This window comes from Panicum virgatum, chromosome 8N (genome assembly GCF_016808335.1).
Source record: "Panicum virgatum strain AP13 chromosome 8N, P.virgatum_v5, whole genome shotgun sequence".
NCBI lineage: Eukaryota > Viridiplantae > Streptophyta > Magnoliopsida > Poales > Poaceae > Panicum > Panicum virgatum.
In genome coordinates this window covers 1,464,496-1,481,590 of record NC_053152.1, presented here as the reverse complement: position 1 = coordinate 1,481,590, position 17,095 = coordinate 1,464,496, and the positions used below count along the sequence as shown (strand labels likewise).

General features: G+C 45.7%; 1 long non-coding RNA gene across 1 annotated transcript; it reads right to left on the bottom strand.

The window, feature by feature from the left end:
• Positions 1-518: 518 nt before the first annotated feature.
• Positions 519-2,115, bottom strand: LOC120685511. The gene is made up of 2 exons (XR_005679609.1): positions 1,075-2,115; positions 519-991 (listed from the first exon to the last, which is right to left on the bottom strand). It is a non-coding gene; the product is annotated as an uncharacterized LOC120685511 (long non-coding RNA).
• Positions 2,116-17,095: the final 14,980 nt, after the last annotated feature.

Here is a 17,095-nt window from a genome sequence, read left to right as displayed (position 1 = left end):
AAAGTATACATATATCACTTTTTGATAAATATTTTTAGAGGAATAAGAAGTCAAAGTTGTGTTTTGGAGACTATGTCGCTGTCCTAAATGTCATGTTTTTTGAGTATGGAGGGAGTATCACTTATGGAAACTTTTACGAGCTACTAAATTGGTAAAGTTTCAAAATGACGGTCAGATTAGTCAAGCATGCGTGATTGGCCAGCTTCGTGTACCGTCATATCGTTGACATTAACGCATGGTGCCCACCTTGAAAATGGAAAGATAATGATGGCTAGTTAAATGGGAGGATTAGTACTAGTAATCTGATTAGGTGTGCTACAGATAGGAGTATACTACAGAAAGGTGTGCAGCAGGTTGTCTCTTCATTGAGTACTAAGGTCCGTGTCCATGCGTTGCTACGGGCAAAACAAATATTGAATCTCATGTCATGAAAAGGACCTAAATAACACAACGTATAAAGAAAATAAATATATTTCAAAGAATATGCTTTGTACTTAGTGGGAGATCACTCAAACAGCTGATTTAAAATGTAATGTCAACTACTCTTAGCATGATTCTGGACTGAGTATCAATAGAAAGACCAACACAATTAGCAATGCACTCCTTAAACAATAGTCTTTTAGAACTGATGACCAATTGTCTAGTTCCAAATATAGAAAAATATACTGATATCACACATAATATTTCAATCATTCTTGCATCTATGGTCGTGTTTTATAGGCAATGCTCGGTCACCACCGTATCAGTCAGCTCCGGCAATGCTCTCCGCAGATCTGCGTGCCCCACTCTCGTAGTGACATGACAACCAGCATGATCCGGGTAGTTAGGCAGCTCATATGTTAGGAGCAACAACATTGCCACGCCATAGTTGTCCCAACTCACAACTTATGAAACCAACATATTGAACCAAGCCATTTAGGTATGCCTTATAAGTGTAAGAATATTCTACCCTTACTTGACAACAAACGAAAACTTGAAAATTGGCTTGAATCTGCAAGAACCAAATGCATTATATAAGAAAGGGGTCTGTTTAGGAGAACAAAAGATGCAACCATATTATATCAAGAATGTTACCTCGAAAACTTTGTGCAGATGCATGAAAGGAAGGGCCTAACAGTGCAATGGCAAGAGGATTGTTCATAAACTAAGGACCACCAAATAATGTGAGTAATACAAACTGAACTATAAACAACTATCGACAGTTCGCGGGTCCAAATTGAGATAACCAAACACAATTAAAATTCAGTATAACTCACCGGTGCTGATTATCACTTCAAACGCATGACACCTTGCCCAAAATCTCCTTCAAAACCAAACATTAGCTTGCAACAGGATAATTCAATCCGTCGGTTTCCATGATTGGGCCAAGCATATTGGGCGAGGCCATGAACCCAATGCAAGCTCGTTGCATCTGTGAGCAGTTGTGCTGCTCTGCTAAGGCTCAATAAAAGGGGTAGGTTCAGAGGAAGAAGAGCAGGTTCAGTAAAAGGAAGCAGGTTCAGAGGAAGAAGGGTAGATTTAGAATCAATCAGAAGAAAAAAGATAACTCTTCTTTTGCCACTCTTTCCTCACTGAACATTTCTCTTTTGACATCTCCTTCTAGTCAGCGACATCAATTATCAATTCAGTAGAAAAAAGAATTCTGAGGTAATAATTTAATAAAATCAGAAGTAAACACTGCAGATAAATCAAAAGCAACCTTGAGATCAGCTTGGAGTATAGAAGAAACTCTCCAGGCCTTCTGAACTACGTGGAAGAGCAGTGTGAAACGACGTGGGCACGGGGAGGTGGATCTGCAGCATCGGGGTGTGGCGGCGTCCGAGGGAGGTGCGGCGGAAGGGTCGTGAGGGGCAGGCGGCGTCGGGGCTGCTGGCCGCATAGAAGCCAAGCGGCCGGGACGCCGCGCTGTGCACCACCGGCCTGGTCGCTGTGTGCGAGGGAAAGGCGGCGTCGAGGGCAGGCGGCGGGGTCACGAGGGGAAGGGCGATGGGGAGGCGAGCAGGCGATGTGCAGGCGACGTGATTTGCGGGCGGGTGGGCAGGCGCTGAACAACGAAGATCTCATGGACGGGGACGATGGTTGACCGGGCGATCATCGACCGTCCGAGGACGGACGACTAAGCATGGGGGGAGGACGAAAAAACGTCAGCCAAGCTTCTTAGCTTCTTTTTAGCAGTAGAGGTAGAGATTTTAGTAGTAGAGAAGAGATGAAGGGTTAGAATAGTGCAAATATTTTTTAATGTTTATGAAACCTTTTTCTTGTAAGTAGTGAATCCATTAGAGCAATGCTCCAGACAATCACCGACTAATTTTGAACATCCATACTTACAGCTTTAAAATAATGATACCTATTGCAATTGTGACACTAATTTTTTTTTGAAAAGCTTGGCAGGACACTAAATTATTTTTGAATAAATAAGATTCAAATATATAATAATAGATATATTATATTTTTAGAATTTTTTGGTAACCGTTTCATATTTTTCTAATTTAAATAAATTAGTTTTATTTTTTAGATCAGATTAGATTTTTTAATTTTTTAAATACAAAACCATGTTTGAAACCACTCGAAGGGCCAAGTTTTATTGGTTTCGATAGGTGGAGATCGGGCGGAGAGAGAGAGCAGAGCATGGATGAGCCGTGAATAGTGCAGAGAAAAGGACAAAAGGACGGGAAGGGCCACGAGGTGAGGTAAGAGCAGCTATGAATAGCAGAGAGAAAAGGACGAGAAGGGCCACGAGATGAGGCAAGAGCAGCAGGAGACCCTCGTGCACCGCCAGGCTCGGCCCGCTGGTATCTCCATGTCTCCAACGAAGGCAAAGGCCGCCATCTGCGTCGACTGCTGTGGAGGGGAGCCATCGCCATTAGGGATGGCACCCGCGGGTGCGGGTGCGGGTTTGGCGAAAACCCGCCCGCAGGCAAACCCGCGGGATTGGAAAAAACCCGCCCGCGAGCAAACCCGCGGGTGCATTTCTGCACCCGCACCCGCGGATTTCGGGCGGGTTTTGGGTGCCCGCGGGTCTAACAACATATATAATAAAAATGTACAAATTCATCAATTTAATCAGTCAAATAACACATTTCTATAAGTAATAAGAGCAAACTAGCAACAAATCCATTAGTTCAAAGTAATAAGGACAAACTAACAATAAATTCATAAATTATGTGCTCATTTTTTAGTTATGATAGTTGGGATGGACCTTATCTAAGTAGGTTGGGTTGTAGTTTTTTTCCGGACGGATGCAGGTCCACCCGCGGGTGAAATCTCAAATCCGCACCCGCACCCGCACCCGCAATATGCGGGTGCGGGTCCACCCACGGGTGAAATATCAGACCCGCACCCGCATTCATCGGGTTTAAAATCCGCGGATACCCGCATCCGCGGGTGGAATTGCCATCCCTAATCGCCATCGAAGTGATAGCGAAAAACTAAACCGCACAAAATTGTATCTAGTACAGAGGTTTTTATGCAAAATGATTAATCGCGATTGAATTTAGGGGTTAACTGTAAGATATTGGATCGTGATTAAATATCCCGATCTAGTTTAGGGGGCTTTATACTGTATCATGATTATTTGCCACGGTCCAAATTAGGGGTGTTTTTTGCTAATAGTGATCAAGTGCATCATATCATACTTAAACAGCTACAGTGGAGTATATAAAAAACATGATATAAGCCTTAATGACTGAAGTTTAGATATCACTCTCCTCACGAGAAAAAAATACCCCCTCCTAGGCTTGGATTATGGCTGTTAGGAGTTAGGACGGCCCAAGACAATCAGTTTTCCAGATGCATCCACGACGACATGACAACCCATTCTAATTAAGGTAAGAATAATGGCTATCAATGGACAACAACAAGCGATGAATGACACGGCCCGGTCCAGCTCGGGATACTATTTGGAATTAAAATAATAAAATAAAAAGGAAGCCAGCCAACTCACATGAAGGACACGGCTCGGTCCGGCCCGGCCGAACCCCCCGGCCCGATGTATGTGTGTTTTTTTCTCGAATCTTAACCGCAGATCGCGCATGTCCCACCTCATCTCATCCGCCTCGCCGGCTACTTCTATAACAACCTGGAGAGAGCGGCACGCCAGGCTTTGAGGAGCGACATCGCCTATGAGCTTTCAAAGGATCAGGTCGGCGAGTATAGTGCTTGCGTCCACAAGTGCCTTGACTGGGCAGTCACGTTCCCCGAGGTTGACCCGTGCTCCGATGACAAGAGCTCCGGCCACAGCTCCGACAACAGCTCTGGCCCAAGCTCCCACGCCAAGGGACAGGTCCTCCGCGTCAACATCTTCTACATCTCCGGCAAGCCTGGATGGAAAGGGCAACGCAAAGTGAGTCGTCATCAGGGAACTATCGCTAGATCACGAAGTTTAGAGTCCATAAAACCGCATGTTGTATAGATCTATTGCTAGTGTTTTTGTGAGTTATCTTTACGGAACTATCGCTGCTCCAGGAAGTTTTGAGTCCGTAACTCTATACTACAAAGATCTATTGCTATAGTTTTGCCTAGTAGTTGAAAGGTACCCAGGATCATCAAAACTCAGTGACTATATGTGATTGGATCATTTCTTTATATTTATATATACACACACATGCTAATGCTCCCTAAATACTTACATCTGTATACTCGCATTGCTCTCATCAGTTGCTTATGTTCTGAATGTGGTTTATTGTTACGAATGTTACGTTGGTGACAATGATATTTTTGGGAACCGAGGTGACCCTAATACCAATAAGCTGAGGACCAACACCTAAGACACACCAACTCACTCTATAGTCGGTTAGTCTTTTCAATTTCTAGCTACTTAGTATATAAGAATCTTTCGACTGCAGAGCCAACTTCTCGCTTCCTGGTGACAGAGCCTATCAACAGATGAAGCTGGGTGGTGACATGTGTCTCCCCTTCTAGAGATTCCTAAGTATTACAAGGTTTTCTAATTTTTTTATTACTAATTCTAGAATACTCTATGAAAATATTTTTATTGCCTTGTAGAGAATACTATTGTTGACGCGAAACGATCACACACCAATCCCAAGAGCACCGTACGCCAAGCTCGGACTGCACTTGATTCAAACCAAATCGTGCCAGTCAATTTGACCTGTAAATTGACAAGGAATCAACAAACCATCAAATTTGAGAGCGGCTAGATTTCCGAATAACTCTCACGCGTCGTATCGGCATGGCACTGCCGATACAGAAAACGACAACAAATTGGATAAGATAGATGTGTATTAAAAGCGATCTAAAGGGAATTGGCAAGAAGCTGCCAATACCGGTGTGCAACAGACGGCTAGATCTAAAACCACACGTGCCAAAAGACAGTGTACAAACCCACGAATGTATGGATCTAAATAAAGCTAAGCTCACAACAAATCTAATCTGCTTTACAAGATTTAACGTGATAGCAAGAGAAATAACAGCCAATTAAACAGGTTATGAACCGAATAAATTGTGAATAGATCTAAACGAGAAAACAGCGATGCGCCAGAGATCAAAGTTTAGATAAATTCAATAACTTTTGAATAGATCTGAACGAAGCCACAACGATACACATGGAAACTAAAGCTTAGATTTACTCGGTAAACGAACACTTACCAGCAAACCAAGTCGCTCGAATGTGAGGCGTCCTTGATCGGCTTGAAAGAACTCGCGAAAAAGAAAATAGTGAAGCCACCGACGAAAAAAGCAAATTGCAGGAAAAGTAGAGTTGTGTTTGTTGGATGTGTATCAATCTTCTACAATGATCGGGGGCTGATATTTATACCCCACGCTAACAAAGCCCAGCCAATCACGGCAAATACAATTCAGACTTTAATAATAAAACTATCTCTAACAAATAAAGATACCGCCTTCCAAACCGGCGCCGTTCAAGATATGACCAATCCGATCATCTCATTGACCGTTGGGACTCCCAATCGGCAACGAATCATGACCGATCCTTCTTGGCATACCCACCACCATTCCTTAAACTGGCATTCCTTTCCTTTTAATCTCTCTTTTGACGCATGTCAAAAAATGGCGTCAACACATGCCCCCCAATTTCGGAGTGAAATATCCCTTTTACTCCGAAATTCTCTCCAACTCCAATCGCTTTCTCCGAACGGTCACCTCAAAAAGCGCTCCATGCCGTTCCTCGTATCCAGCGCAGACGGCAAATTAACTCAAAACCCCTTCCTTTAGGGGGTCACTCTATAAATACAGTAGCGCACTCCTCCCTCTTCTCTTTCACCAGCCTCCATTTTGCAATCCAGCTCTTTCTCTCTCCTCAAAAACTCATCAGCTCCGCCGTTCTCATATCTCTGAGCAAATCTTCCTCAAGCACTAGGACTTCCTCAAGGCTCCGCCAATGGCTTCCATCTCTGAGATCCCCCATGTGAGTAATCTCCTACCCCTCTCTTTTTCGCCTCCATTTTGATTTGCGGCTTACAGTTGCTTCTGCTTCTTTCCACTTTTTCTGTCATTGTTGTTAGGCCCTTAGGAGCTCAATCACTATTCCCCTCTTTGAACAACCCAGCATGATCTGCCTAGGTCCTATGGGCGATCCTGACCCGACTAGCATGATTAATCTGGAAACTGGTAGAATCCCCCTCAAGGCCTCCAACATGACTTCAGATTGGTCCCACGCCTTCAGATCTTGGCCGAATGTCACCCCTGGATGGAGGAACTGGTTCCATAGAGTAGCGGGTACTTATCGGATCAATTGGGAACATTATGATATCGGCCAGTGCTCGAACCTATCTGTCGGCTCGGGAAATGGCCAACTATCAAACTACTCGATTACTAGTGTGTCGTGCATTGGATCGGATATGGTCTAGCACACAATGACTCGAGAATTTAGACTGGTTTGGGCCGAAAAATGCCCTAAGTCCAGTATGGGGGTGGTTCTCTCACTCTATTGCTCGAGCCTAGGTGCTCAAAGTTCAGAGGGGAGCTTACAAGCCTTCAAGCAGTGTGTTCAATCTCTTGGAGTTGAACACTCTCCTACGTGGGGGGCTTCCCCTTTTATACTTCAAGGTGGGGCCCCCTGTTTACATATATCTATCGAGGTGTCTTGGTTCTGCCCGGGGGTCCTTTATCTTCGTCAGTCGGCGGGCCCTGCCCGGCCGGTCGGGAGTGCAGAGGCTTGTGTCAGGATGGTTTTCTTGGGCGACGGGTTGTCAAGCTATTGTCCCGTCTCTAATCAGTTGGAGTGGCTCTGCCACTCGGTCGGTCGCTCGTCAGTCACCTCCTTTCCTGTCCATCCGTATGGGCTCTTTCGTCTGTATCATCGCTGCACGTCCTTCCCGGCGTGGCTTCTGACCGAAGAACTGCACGCCCATTGAGGGGCGCCCTACCTTGGTCAGGCGGCACTGCCCTGTCACAGTCGATGGCGTAATGGAGTGGCGTTCATGGGAAGCCATCATTATGGCATGCGGGATGGAGCCTGTTGACGCCCTCTCCCGTCTCCCATCCGTTGCGTCGTGCTGGCTGCACGGACCACACTATGCCTCTGTCAGGGGGTCACGTGGATTGCGCAGGCGTGGCGTGTGGAAGGAGTAGGCAACGTGTGGAGCGTGTGGAAGGAGTAGGCAACGTGTGGAGCCGTACGGGGACTGGCTTGATTGGCATGCCCGTTTGTACTGGGCAGCGTTCTTGGAGCGCACGGTCCGAGTCACTTGGTACGGCGCTGACCCAGGGAGTCCCAGGTCGGGAGACCTCCATGTGTCCTCAAGGAGCCGGGAGCCTACCGGGCCGGGAGCTGAAGGCCGGCAGTCGTCCGTACCCTTGGTGGGCTTTTGCTGGAATGCGCCCATTAGGATGTTGGGCTAGTATTTGTTTAAGGTGGACCCGCTAGGGACCCTGGGTTTATACCCCCATCAGAGGCCCCCGAGCGGCTTTGCGATTTTTTGTAATCGTGAAGCCGCAGGACTCATTTTAATGGTTCCGGTCGGGGCGTCCCATCCGTCTGTTCGGGCTTTTAGCTTTCGGCGGGTTGCAAACTTGGCGCGATGGAGGCATGCCGATTTTAATGACCGGCCGTAGGACTGGCTCCGCAGAATCTCGAGGTCTGCTGGCGCGTCACGTCGCTTGACCGTGGACGCATCGGCTTCCCCCTGTTGGAGGCCATCTCCCGTTGGTGGGTCATACGGCGGTGGAACCCCGACCGACGTGGCAGTCGCTCGGCACGCTGGGCCCTATCCTTTGGCATTGAAGGAGGGCGTACAGTTTCATTAGGACTTTTTGGCGTGTTATTTTTGACCGGTCCGTTGGGTGTCGTGACCATTCGTGTCCACGTTTGCCTATAAATAGGAGCGTCGTGGATCCTGAGTTCCACACCGCAGTTGCCCATGGAGATTTTTTCCGTAGTTTTCTTCCTCACACCTCACGCCCGTCCTCCAGATGAGGGCGGGTTTGATCTATATCTCTGGTGTTAGAAGAATGCTTGCAAGCGGCGGAGGATTCTCCACAGGAGAGGGCACGTCACCGTGTTCCTCCCTCCAACCGCTGGCCGGCGCCGAGGAGTGCAAAGGCTTCTTGCCGGAGTTAGGCAAGCCAGGCCACTATTCTGCCTGCTCCCTTGCCAATCAGGCGGGGGTGTGCCACGACTAGCTGGTGGCCTTCTTGGTCTCTCCTTGGTGTCGGTCCAGTGACCCGGTGGCCGTGAACCTGACCTGCCATGGGTGTTGCCCCAGTCCGTCCCACTTGCTGGTGCCGCCCCTCCGTGGTTTCGGGTGGGTGCATCACGCGATGCTGGCGCGGAGCTGCGGACCCGCTGCCTCATCTTCTAGCTCCATCTGGAAGGCGGCGCGGTTTGGCATTGTGCCTAGTAGTAGTGGGGGATGGACAGGAGCTCCTTGCTCTGCTGGCAGAGTGGTCTTGCGTCCAGGACGGGTTTCCGCATCTCCGGTAGGAGGCTGGCGGTTTTTCTAGTGGCGACTGGAAGGTCAACGGCTCGGGCAAGGAGGCCCTGGGCCGTCTTCCATGTCCCGAGGAGGATAACAGGAAGCTACATCGGCGGGGAGTTCGGGCCTACATCAGCTTCGAAGACCCTCCTCGACAACGTTGCCTGCTTTCTCTACCGCCGGGGATCTCTCGGCGCAGCTGATGCTAGGAGAAGGCTTGCGAGGCGCTAAAAGAAGTCTTGCGACATTCTTTGATCATGTCCTCCACTTGCACTTGTAGCAGTCGCTGCCTTAGCCCCCTTTTGTTGCTCCCCTTGTGGGGGTAAATGGATTTGATCCATTGTACCAACTGCTCTCCCGAGTTGGAGGCAACTACCTTTTGTTTGTTGTAACGGTTCTTGGCCGACTGTCTTGAGAAGAAAATGAATCATTTCGCCCGAAGGTGTTTTCATTTGTTTGTATGCTTACCGCAACGTTGTTTGTATGTTTGTACGCTTACCATAATGTGGTCATTGTCGTGCCTTAGAGGAGAAGCGGGAGGTGGGGGACGAGCCGTTGGGCACTTCGTCGGTGTCCGCACACGCGCAGGCGACGTGTTTGCGATGGTTTGATGGCGTGTTCGATACGAAATTTGAAGAAATTGCGCGTCTTTTGTATTGAATCAGTTTGAGCGAGGACTGATTTTGGTTTTGCTGGTGGAAGCTAGCTACTTATAACTATAGGTTCTTCAATTCTCTCTAACCCCCTTTGGTGGAGTAGATGCCAACAAAAATGGTGATCATATGCTAGCCTATAGCAGGTCCAACAAAAATGGTGATCATATAGCAATGTTGATTGCTGCATGGTTTCTAGAATTTAATCTTGTCGGCTAGTAGTTAATTCTCTTAGTACATGGATATATCTATCCTTAGAAGGAGCACAAGTAGTCCCATCTTGACTCTCTTATATAGATCAGGCCTTGGTGGGCATGGCTTCGTCGTTTCGCGCTTGCCGTGGTCTTGGGGCGTTATTCCGCTCCAAGAGGTGTTCCTCGATTCGAGGGTCATCATCTGTAGCACCTTCCTCGCAATGTCAGCTTGCCAATGATCCAAACTATTGCTATATCTTGTAAGTTACACAGATCCCTCCATGTTTATTATTTGTTGCTTTACTCTGTTGCTCTATCCTCTAAAATCTATCTATGCATGTGTTTGTTAGGGGCTTGGATGGACGGGCGTGGTTCGTTAGGAGCTAGGATGGATGGCCATGCCCGTACCCAATATAGTTCGATCAATACATCAACAAGAACTCATTTCTAGAGCGGGTGCCAGATAATCGTTTGATTGATTATGTTGATCCAGCCGGACCATATTTTACATCCAACAAAGGGAAGAAGCTTTTAAGATCAGGGCTGATGTTGCCATACGTCTCCCGCCTGCGAGGCTTGTTAGTGATAGGGGCTTTTGAGGATGGCAATGTTGGAGTAATAAAAGGACTGGACACTGTGGCGTTCCGGAAGCAGACATTAGGCTATCTACACGGTTGCCTACACTACACAAGAAGTAGCAACATCTCAATCATTTGTTGAATTCTTCAAGGGAGAAGTAAGGAAAGCACACGACTTTTGGTCTGATAAGGTGCTACCTACAGGGTTGGAAAATCTTTTCAGATACCTGAATGGCAGTACTGATGTTAGTGACAACCTTACTATTTACATTCCAGAATTGTTTTCCTGGGAATTAACTGCCACTATGTGCATAGAATCACATTTCCTGGGAATTAACATCCACTATGCGCATAGAATCACATAGATTTTTGAGGAAGGAAATGCCGCTCCGTGGCCAACATCAGCACGCCTATGTAATCCTTTATGTCATGGACATTCCTATTAGAAAACGAGGGATCATGTAAAGATTGCATCCACACAACCATTCCTCAGTCTTTGGATGGGGATTCACAACCCAGCCTGTTGGGAACTGAGGTGGCCCTAATACCCACTATGTTGAGGACCTACACCTAAGACACACCAACTTATTCTAGAGTTGGTTGCTTTTTATAATTTTTAGCTACTTATTGTATAAGGTCCTTTCGATGGTAGAGCCACTTTCTCGCTTCCGGGTGACACAGACTACCAACAGATGAAGCTAGCTTTCAAGAGCCTTCCTATGATAAAGACCAGACCCTTTGTGATCATGAGTGGCAGAGCCAACATACAATAGATCACAACTTATACACTGAGTACTTAAAAACTGGGAAACTAACACTTACAAAACACTTTGCTTTATTACAACACAAGAGTATTACACAAGAGTACACAACACACCCTCTCTTTGTGGCTATCCTAGCACTCACCCTTCTCATCTACCATACTCTTGGATGAGATGTCATGGCAAGGGAGGGGGGTCTCTGTTTATAGGCCAAAGGGGGGCATGATATTTAGATAATTTATTTATTACTAATTCTAGCATACTCCATAGAAAATATCTCATTCTTGCATTGTGAAGAAGACTATATAAGTTTGCCTTGCACTCTTTCTCAACACTCCCCCTCAAGGCAAACTTCTATCCAGACTTGTTTTGCAGACCATGCCGAGTGTTTTTCGAAACTTCTCAAATTTTGCCTTGTTTAGACCTTTTGTGAAGATGTTGCTCATCTGTCTTTCTAGGCACCATCTCGATCTCACCTTCAAGGACCTTTTCCCTTATGTAGTGGTAGTGGACTTCTATGTGTTCGGTCCTTGCGTGAAAACTGGATTTTCTGCTAGACATATAGAGGATAAGTTGTCACAGAAAATCCTTACTTCATAATCCGTCGGCTGACGAAGATCCTCCATCAATTGCTTAAGCCAGGTGCTTTCTTAAGCTGCCATTGCTGCTGATCGATACTCAGCTTCAGTGCTTGATAATGCCACAGAGGGTTGTCTCTTGCTACACCATGATATGGGTCTTGACCCAAGACTGAAGAAGTCAGGGCCGGCCCTGTGATTTTTGGGGCCCGGGGAAAAAACCAAAATTGGAGGCCCCTAATTGACATAGGCATCCAACTACATCAGTTGCAAAAGTTGATTTCGATGAATTATAAAAATCATATGGTGAAAATAGTGTTATATCATTACACCAAAAGTATAACTTGCAAATTTCTCGACATGAAATCATGATTCTGGAAATTAAGATGAAGAAAAAAATACAAGTGGCTCAAAACTAGGGCACAACTAAAATTTGCAAGAACTTGTGTCCCTAATCCCTTTATCCTGAACAAATGAAAATCTTACTAGAGCTAAATTGAGGGCTAATTAATTTGGGATCGAAGCTTCCTACCTTCAAGCATTAGGGGAAATCGATCGGCTGAGGGCGAGGGCGCGAGGCGATCTGCGATCAGTCAATCACGGTGCGGCCGTGCGATCTGCGGTGCGGATTGCGGATGCGGGGCACTGAGGAGGAGGCGAACAGGCGGCCGACTTCTCGGTGGCTTCGACAATACGCCAGCAGTCTGTACGCCAGGAAGATGGATGGCCGCCTCAAGGACCAAGGCTGTCAATGGGCTGATATGAGTTTGGCTGAATTGATCGATGGTGCTCACTTGTTTTGTAACAGGCTAAAAAGGTATCACAATTTAGCTCTTATATACACTACATGTATATGGGGCATGTATACGTGATGGGCCCCTTCAAACCGGGGGCCCAGGGCGACTGCCTCGCCAGCTACTACTACAAGGCCGGGCCTGGAAGAAGTATCATGTGGTTGATCGTCGTGTGCCACAATCTCCAGCGTAATCGGCATCGCAATATCCCATCACCTAGCAATCCTTTGTCTTCTTGTATAGAATACCAAAATTGATGGTGCCTTTAACGTATCTGAGGATGCTCTTGACTGCATTAAGGTGAGGCTTCTTTGGATTGCTCATGTATCGACTGATCACTCCACCTGGATAGGAAATATCTGGCCGAGTCAGGGTAAGATAGATAAGACTCCCGACCAGCTATCGATATATAGTGACATCCTCCAAGTCCTTCTCTTCGTCTTCTTGTAGCCTCACATTGGGATCCATAGGAGTAGACATGGACTTGCAGTCAATGATCTCGTACCTTTGTAGAAGATCCTTGGCATAAGTCTGTTGACCCAGAAATAGCCCTTCTTTTGTGCGCTCCACCTCAAGTCCAAGGAAGTGCTTCAACTCTCCAAACTACTTCATTTGAAACCGGACTGGGAGATTTTCTCTTGTTCTTTGTATCTCCTCAGAATAGTCCCCGATGACTATTAAGTCAACAACATAGACTAGAACTATTGCTAGTCTACCATCCTTGGTAATCACAAATAAGCTAGAGTTTAATGGAGCGACTTTAAAACCACTATGCACAAGAAACTCACCAATCTTCCCTTACCATGCTCGTGGTGCTTGCTTCAAGTCATAGAGAGCCTTCTTCAGTTTACACACGTACTTGGGGTGGATTTTGCTCTCAAAACCTCTTGGTTGCTCCATATAAATATCTTTATCAAGTTCGCCATGTAGAAATGCGTTCTTGACATCCACCTGCCACAACTTACAAGACTTGCAAGCAGCCAATGCGAGCAAGACTTGAACAATTGTGATTTTTGCCATTGGGCTAAATGTTTGCTCGTAATCTAGTCCATACTGTTGAGAGAAACCCCGAGCCACAAGTTGAGCCTTATACCTTTCAACTGAGCCATCTGGACAAGTCTTTACTTTATAGACCCATTTGCAAGATATAGGCTGTACTTCATTTGTCATTGGCACTAAATTTCATGTTTGATTATCATTTAGTGCCTTAATTTCTTTCTCCATCGCCTTATGCCACTGAGGACCTTTTGATCCTTCTTCATATGAAGATGGCTCGATAAGTACAGGTTCATCGACAAAGGCAACATTTGCATACTTTGGATTAGGCTTGATCTTCCTTGTTGTCCTCCATTCACGCCCCCAAACTAGGGCCTAGGCGTAATAGCCGCCACATGGTTATAAAAGTTAATTTATAATCCTGTAAGGCTAAAATTCAATAGAGACAAAAGTGATTTTAATATTTTTTACTTTATTGATATCCCATATATATTTTAGAAGAGTGTAAACTAAAGCAAACATAAAGTTGTACATATATTTTTTTCTTCTTAGTTAATATGGTCATATAGTCTAGTCGCTCCCATCCCCGCTTGGTTGATCCATTATTTTGGTGCTGCAAAAAAGTAATTCAAAGCAAGGGTGAGTATGAAGTCATACTCAGCAAACGAGCAAATATAATGGTTAATATAAAATTCGAGAACTAGAAATCTCTATCTCTACTACTAAAAAAAGCTAAGGGTGACGTTTTTTCGTCCTCCCCCATGCTTAGTCGTCGGTACTCGGACGGTCGATGATCGTCCGGTCAACCATCGTCCCCGTCCATGAGATCTTTGTTGTTCAGCACCCGCCCCCCGCCCGCAAATCACGTCGCCTGCACATCGCCCGCTCGCCTCCCCATCGCCCTTCCCCTCGCGACCCCGCCGCCTGCCCTCGACGCCGCCTTCCCCTCGCACACAGCGACCAGGCCGGTGGTGCACAGCGCGGCGTCCCGGCCGCTCGGCTTCTATGGGGCTAGCGGCCCCGACGCCGCCTACCCCTCACGACCCTGCAGCCGCACCTCCCTCGGACGCCGCCACACCCCGATGCTGCAGATCCACCTCCCCGTTCCCACGTCGTTTCACACCGCTCTTCAACGTAGTTCAGAAGGCCTGGAGAGTTTTTTCTATACTCCTAAATGGCTTGGTTCAATATGTTGGTTTCATAAGTTGTGAGTTGGGACAACTATGGCGTGGCAATGTTGTTGCTCCTAACATATGAGCTGCCTAACTACCCGGATCACGCTGGTTGCCATGTCACTACGAGAGTGGGGCACGCAGATCTGCGGAGAGCATTGCCGGAGCTGACTGATACGGTGACGACCGAGCACTGCCTATAAAACACGACCATAGATGCAAGAATGATTGAAATATTATGTGTGATATCAGTATATTTTTCTATATTTGGAACTAGACAATTGGTCATCAATTCTAAAAGACTATTGTTTAAGGAGTGCATTGCTAATTGTGTTGGTCTTTCTATTGATACTCAGTCCAGAATCATGCTAAGTGTAGTTGACATTACATTTTAAATCAGATGTTTGAATGATCTCCCACCAAGTACAAAGCATATTCTTTGAAATATATTTATTTTCTTTATACATTGTGTTATTTAGGTCCTTTTCATGACATCATGAGATTCAATATTTATTTTGCCCGTAGCAACACCGTGGCACGGACCTAGTATCAATATAAAAGATTAACTGGTGCTACATATGACCATAAGCTTCCCAACCCGGGAGTCAAGGAGTAAAATTTCACACTTTAAAACTCTATAGAGGGTATTCTGACATCGACGGTCTCTACTAGAATGCCATATTCTAGAAGAGCGGAATTCTTAAGCCCTTCAAGGAATACATTTCTTGATCTACTGGCACTTGGTGGCTCCTACGGATCCATCACCTAGCACCCTATTCAGAACAAGAGCTATCCCTGACGGAGAACTTCGACAGTCCTATTTCTGAACTGTGACCGATCCAATATTATTGTCGTCGCAACACTAGTTTAAATAAAGTGCATGCTGAACTTAAAGGTAATACTGGAAAGTAATTAATAGCGGAAATTTAGAACGCACGCAGAAAGTAAGGGCAACACCTCAACTGTAAATGTAAAACTCACACGAAAAGTAAGAGCAACACCTCGACTGGAAATGTAAAACTCACACGAAAAATAAAAGCAACACCTCAACTGAAAATGTAAAACTCACACGGAAAGTAAAAGCAACCCCTCGACTGGAAATATAAAACTCACACAAAAAGTAAGGACAACACCTCAATTTGTAAAGTAAAACGCACACGAAAAGTAAGAGCAACACCTCAACTTGTAAAATAAAACTCACACGAATAGAACAAGATAAGAATATAAATAAGCAGTGGTGTAAGGCTCGCTTGCCTTGAAACTGGCACTATAGTTTCGCTACAAACGTCTACTACTCTCTCAGCACTGTTCTTATTAGCAGCAGGAGCTTCCGATGGCAGCTCCAACTACTGCTTGCTGCTGTTCCTTTTGGCTTTGTTGCTCGACAACAGCAGGTCCTCACCGGTATTTATAGGGCGCAAGGTCGGTTAATTTTGAGGCGGTAAAACGGGCAGGGTCCAGTCTAGCTGAGAATGTGCGAGAATAGTGTTGAATCACGTACATTAGTGTAGATGGTCTACGGTATTATCCCTAACTCCATTTATTTTACTCTTTTCTTTTTGCCATCAGCTGATATCAACATTCCAGGTGAGTCGAGATTGCACGGGAATAGTGTAGAACCGTATACAGAAGTGTAGAGGCTGGCCGGCATGGCTGTAATTATCCTCATTGTTTTGCTAATTTATTTTCACCATGGGCTGGTAGTATTTATCACCATGAGCTGATATTTTACTGAGTCACTATAGAAGCAGCTGGGATAAACTAACGTGGGCAGCAGCTAGGCATTACGTAAGCATCAGATAAGCAAAAAATCTTTCCTATTCACACACACGACTCAACACACATGCACAAATACAAGTAGGAATTACAGTGATCAAAATAATCACTAGATAAGTAGTACGGGCACATGATATAATTCTTGCATGCATGCGTAAGCAAGAGAATAGTAGGAAAATCATCACAGTACTCTAGGTAGATAGCATAAGCTAGGTACCTATAATCTATTTATTTTATCTCGGGTATTATAGTTCTTGAATAGGCTCCTCAAACTCTATTTGTGGAAATTGAGGGTCCTCCGGTGTTATATGATGTACGCCGGTCTTCCATGGACTCTTGGTTTTTACTGATGAACTCTTTTTATCTTCACTTGGAGTTTGTGCCTCCTCCTCGTCTTCTCGGATTTCTTCTGGAACCTCCTCCGATCCTTTAAATTTAGGTAACTCGACTTTTTTAGATGAACACCAAGCATAAGCTTCATCAAACACCACATTTCTTGAGGTGTGACACTTTCCTATGGTTGGATCGCAACATCTCCAACCTTTTCGTGCATCATCATATCCGACAAAGATGCACTGAATATCCTTCTCAAACTTTCTCCTTAGGTGATCACGCACAAATACGTAGCAGACACAACCAAATATTTTGAGATGGCTTACCACTGGATTCACCTTCCATAGCAACTCATGAGGAGACTTG